This window comes from Magallana gigas, chromosome 9 (genome assembly GCF_963853765.1).
Source record: "Magallana gigas chromosome 9, xbMagGiga1.1, whole genome shotgun sequence".
In the NCBI taxonomy this organism is placed as follows: Eukaryota; Metazoa; Mollusca; class Bivalvia; order Ostreida; family Ostreidae; genus Magallana; species Magallana gigas.
In genome coordinates this window covers 3,497,765-3,503,804 of record NC_088861.1, presented here as the reverse complement: position 1 = coordinate 3,503,804, position 6,040 = coordinate 3,497,765, and positions in this window count along the sequence as shown.

Genomic DNA, 6,040 nt, shown 5'->3' with positions numbered 1-6,040 from the left:
CATTACTTCAAGAAAATCAAGTAATGGTAATGGTAATTTAATGCCCAAATTCATGAAGTAATGGTAATGTAATGCATTACTTTACAATGTAATTCGCCCCAAGCCTGATATATATATATATATATATATATATATATATATATATATATATATATATATATATATATATATATATATATATATATAAAACTTTATATAACAAAATAATCGTCGGATGTTTTTGAAAACACGTGAACGATCGAGCAATTGTTACAGGTGCTGCGTTTTATTTTGAATCAATGGCTACATGTGCCGTATAACGAACAAATTAAACCCATAAATCCATCAAAAATCTATTAGTAAGCAGCGATTGAAAAGTATGAGAAAATGAAAAATGTGTGTAATTAGAATTTATCGTAACAAAATAATTTACACATATCGACGGCATAACTATAACATTAAAAAATGATTGACAGAACCTGAAACAAAAGCACGTCTTACCTCTTGAATTTTTTGAAGGATGACTGATACACGTACAGAATGACCTCACAGGTTTGGCTAATAGCCCCAAAATTTAAGGCCGGTGGTTAGGCTAATACAAGGAGGCACAGGTTATAATGGGAATTATAGTTGTGAAATATGTGCCTAGATTTATGAGTTGATAATAAAATTAAATGTTAATATGGTGAAATCTAAACACGGTTTTCCTTTGATAAATAGATTAAACTCTGATTAGTGAAATCGTTTTATTAATGAACCTGCTTTATTGATAAGTACTTCATTTTAAAAGGTTATAAAAAAAATAAAGCAAATATTTTGACGGAAACAAAAATGTGAACTGCATTCTGCTTGGACCACACAAACTGATCTTGATTGTTTTTGCACAAACATGCACCGCATTTTTCGTTATTGTTTATGTTTTATAACCAGTTAAAATTGGGAATTGATCAAATTGAGTTCTTTTGAATAACACACCCAAGAAACATATTGAATATGCGTTCCATGCTTTTCAACAAAAACGGTAATGGTCGAATTACAATTGCTTAATTACAATATTTTTGACATGAACAGTTGAGCATTTTAAACATCAGTCGATAGTGGCTACGACTTTGAAACTGATGTTTAAGTTTTGTATAAAATAAAACAATAAAAAATAGGGGCATGAGAAATTTTGGCCATTTTATATTTAATGAAATAATGTTTAGAATGCGTTCAAAAATTCAGATGCAATTACACAAAACGCTCTTTATTTACTGTTACCGTCAACATTAAACATTGATTCAGAAATAGAAAATACAAACAATTAAATTGATATCATTAACACCAAGCAATCTGCTCGTCCTGTTCATTTTAGAATATTAACATAATGTATGCCTTATTATTAAGAAATGTACAAAATATTTAAAAAAAATCATTTAAAAAAAGAAATGGAAAAGAAAAAATGTTAAAATTAAAAGGTTTGAAGTAAAAGCTATTCCAAAAAACTAATCAAGAGTGGAAGCTAGAAGCACGAGTTAAAAAACACAAAAGGCCTTCGGTTCCCTATAAAAAATTAAATGGCCCATTGAAAACATAGCTCACCTGAAAAACAGTTCTCGTACCTCTTCATATATCTTAAAATATGAAAACTCATTTAAAATTGATAAAAGTCACAAATATTGATCTATATTCTAAGATTTCACTTTACACAAATACCAAAAATAAAAAGAGTATCACTAAAACCTTTGTTTGGAACGTATCATGATCAAGTTCTAAGTTGCATCAGCTGCAAACATTTTATTTTACTTTTTATTCCTCAACACACCAAAGAAAACCCCCCCAGAATAATTGTTAAAAGCTAAAACATGCGAAACTAAGACTTACATAAATAAAGATATAATGAGATTAAAAGATACACCAACTAATAAAGTTTGATAATCATTGGCATAAGACATCAAAGTAACTGATGCAAAACTATTAATAAAATAAAATTAAGTCACGGTTATCTTAATATGAGGATTATTATGAAGATATGATGATATATAGTAATATAGCAAGCATTGAAGTTTTCGAGGAAAACATATTTTAAACTATATTTCCTATATATTCCCATGTTGGACCATGATTCCCTCCTGTGGCTCTTGCATTAGCTCTAAGTTCCGATGTTTAGGCTTTTTTAACTACAATATCTAATAAAGCTTGCGTAGTAATATCATAAATTGCAGGTTTGTGGTTTTTAAGAAGATTTGTAAACATTTCGTAAATATATTTATATGCTGAACTTTGATGCCATCGTCGTGCATAATTATTGCAATTGGTCTGGTGTCACAGTTTTAACATTTTAGAATCTAGACTACTGTAAAACGAGAAAATTTGGCGCATACGTATTTTAGCGCAAACGCAAGTGCCAGTACATAAGCGCAATTATATTTTAGCGCATGCATCTTTTCTTTAAAAAAGAAAACAAAAAATGTTGTTGTTTGATAAACGAACACCCCAAAATTTAGTTCTGTGTTCACTCAAGCACGTGAACACAACGACTTTGATTTCTATCTCGCATGCACGGTAAACTATTGTTGAGAACAATACACTTACTTTTGTGTAAATCGTTAGTAAATAGATATGAAAACTTCATTTATTGGCGATGATGTGTAATTTTTGTTGGTAAACAAATTTGAGTTATCGGACTTTGAATTTAACGTGTCGACTTTGATAACACTAGAAGAGTCCCGAAACTAAAAGTGAAATCGAATGCTACATTTACCATGAGTTTCGATCACCATGAGAGAATCTTTTTCACAGTAATTTTACATTAAAAAAACACAAAAATAGGAATCGTCTTGTTATCTTTATATCCACTAATCAGAGATCAAAGAAATTATGATCAATCATGTATTGTCAGCGTTAACGATCGCAACGCTGAATCACATTTTCACCTCGTGGCGCTAAATGGAAGTGGCGTGGGGAGAAACCCAATTTTCGAGGTGCTAATGAGAGATATTAAAAAGCAATTAAAACTGAATTAATCAATCCATGTTTAGGCACTTATATATAAGTGTCGATAACCCATACCGTTTACCTGTGTAATTGTTTAAACAAACAGAACCGACAGCATCTTATATTTAAATGAACACTTCTATATAGCCTTAAAAATGGACTGACGTTATTGTTTTGCAACTTGAAGAAATTTAATACATATAAAAAATCGTTGGCGCACTATTAATTTTAGCGCTTAGAGGCATTTGCACCAAAGGGGCTAAAATTTGAAGTGCGCCATATTTTCTCGTTTTACAGTATTAGATGCTTGCAAAATAATATCAAAATATGTAGGACTGTACATCTTAAAAAGAAAATGAAGATGTCTATGTTAGCTTATAGAAACCAAACGAAATATCGTAACCCCGCTAAAATATAAATAAACACAACACAATATACGAAATAGATATGGAAAAGAAAAACACATTTCAAAAAGTTTGTATAAAATGATAAATGAATTTTATTGCTGGTTTTGTTTGCTATTGGATATTGTCTATTTCTTTTTTTAAATATTAAAAGTCTGTAGCAAAACAATTCTCTGTTCTAACGTTAGATAACTATAAGCAAATTATCACAACATATTAACTTTTGAAAGAACGTTATTTTTTGTCATTATTTTTTTAAACAAAAAAATCAGAGGGAAGGCAAAATCAAAAAATGTTAAGCATTTAAACTTTCCATATTGACTTTGTAGAAACAAAGCAAAATTATGATTAAGTTTATGAATTCAAAATGACATAAATACTCTAAAGAAAACAACATTAATACAACAACAAAAAGAAAAAAGGAAAACAAATATAAAGTTAATTACAAACTCATACGTAAATTGATAATAATTGATTCTGAAAAAAATTAAGGTATTCAATGTGTAATGGAGGGATATTGAACAATTTTGAATCATTTTAAACTAGTAAAATATGTATTGCTAGATAACTATGAAAGTGAAATGAACCAAATTCGCATGACAGACAACATATAGGGAGCCGGTCATTTTGCACCTAAATTTCTTTTTGAAGAGTTATCTCCCCTTGATGAAAAAAAGAAAATTTTAACTTCGTCAAAATATCTGCGGTAAATGATTCATTTTATTTCATATTTCAATAAAGAGAAAGTTTATGCATGTATTAACCAAGAGAGTTTTGCGAATTTTAAGTTACTTTTTACAATATCTTAAGATAACATACGTTGCCCATAGACCTCAATGCAAAATTCCAGGTGTAATTAGTTGGACCATAATCAAAATTTTGAAAATTCCTTTGGTGGAGTATTTTTATTTGATAATACCTTCAAAATGATATCATGATTAGGAATATCGAACCATTCCTTTATTAGGTACAAAATGTGGTCGTTATACATTGAATACCTTAACACAACAGAAATTTACGAACAATTGGTTTATCATTAATTTACATTAAATGTACTAAATGTCAAATATGATAAACAATGCTAAGAAGTATTATCAAAACGACAAGAAGAGTAACTGTTTTATAAATATGTTTTCGAAAAAGCGTTTATGGTGTTTTAAAATCGTTTGTGCACAGCATGATATTGTAATAGATACGTGTCAAGGTCAATGAGCAAATTTTCATTATTTATGATAATAAAGAAAAAGTGCTGCAAACACAAAGATGAAGATATGGTCAAAAGAATGTTTTTCAACCGACGATGCACGCGAAGTAGACTCTTTGTATTTACAAGTATCTATAGTGTTATTTGACCTGAAACCAACGAACATAATCAGTTTTGCATACACATATCCTTTTTGCGAAAGGTTCATTCCGTATGATGAATCTAAGTAATCACAAATCGAAATGGTTACATTTACAAATGTATCATTTTCAGTTGTTTTGTTTTCGACAAACGATGCAAAAGAATCGGCCCAGAAAACATGATAGATGTTTCTGATGGCAAAGATGTGCGAGTTAGCTGGAAACGTACCATTATTTTCCACGGAAGAATGTGCACTGCTAGATTCTATAACGAGAAATTGAAACCACGGAAAGTTGTTCTCCAGGGCTTTGTTTGCTGAAGAAGCATTAAGTATATCTTTTCCTTTAAGCAATTTTTCTACCTGTTCATAAAAAGAAGAACAGGAAGCCTTGATGCATCGGCCGAAAAAATATCTTGTATAGGACTCTATATCATCAACCATTTGTAAACACTCGTCCTTGTATAATGTAGACGACTGATTGTAGGTGATCCTCTCGTGTGTCACGGCAATATTACAGCCATCGATAAAAAAAGTATACAAGTACTGAAACATATTTTTGATCTGTAGCCCATTACAAATATTATCTTTCATATAGTATTCAAGAATGGGTTTTAAATCAATAAGAGAGTGTCCGGATAAATATCTTCCAATCGCTCGAGCGTCATGCATAATGCCGTCACATTTCTTAAAGTTTTCAATAGCTGCAATACTACTTGGTTGCTGCAACATATTTTTATGGTCATTTTTGCAACTTTCGATTTTGTCTGTGTGTCGTGACAACACAATTTTATATGGTTGGCGCTCAACCTCGTGAAATGAATAATCGAGTTTGTTGTAAAGTTTTTCGAAAGCACTGAGCAATTCTTTTATTGGCCCATTAGCAGTCTCTGAATCATCTCCAGGAACTAAACTGTCAACGAACTTCAAGCTTAGATCTATCACTTTGTAGGCAAGGTTTCCTATTTCTTTAATGTTCAATACTTTACCGCAAGTAGCAGGTTGATAAAACAGGGTACTCGCCAGAAGACAAAAAATAAAAATGTTGAGAAGACTTTTCATTTTTCAAATCCACTTTCACATCTGAAAATAGAAAAAAATACGCTTTTGGTTGACGATTGCATTACTTTAAATATAAAAAACACGGTGATGTTTCTATTTTTGAACAGTTTATCTTTCTCAAACGTAAATATAAATAATAAAAAAAAAATCAAAATTAATGTAAAAAGTTCACTTGGATTTGAACTTAGTTGGTAAGTGATCAAATCTTATGAGAAGTCCTTTGTATTTCACAGCAATTTACCACGTGATCAAAACAGTTCATTTTGCTCTTTATTT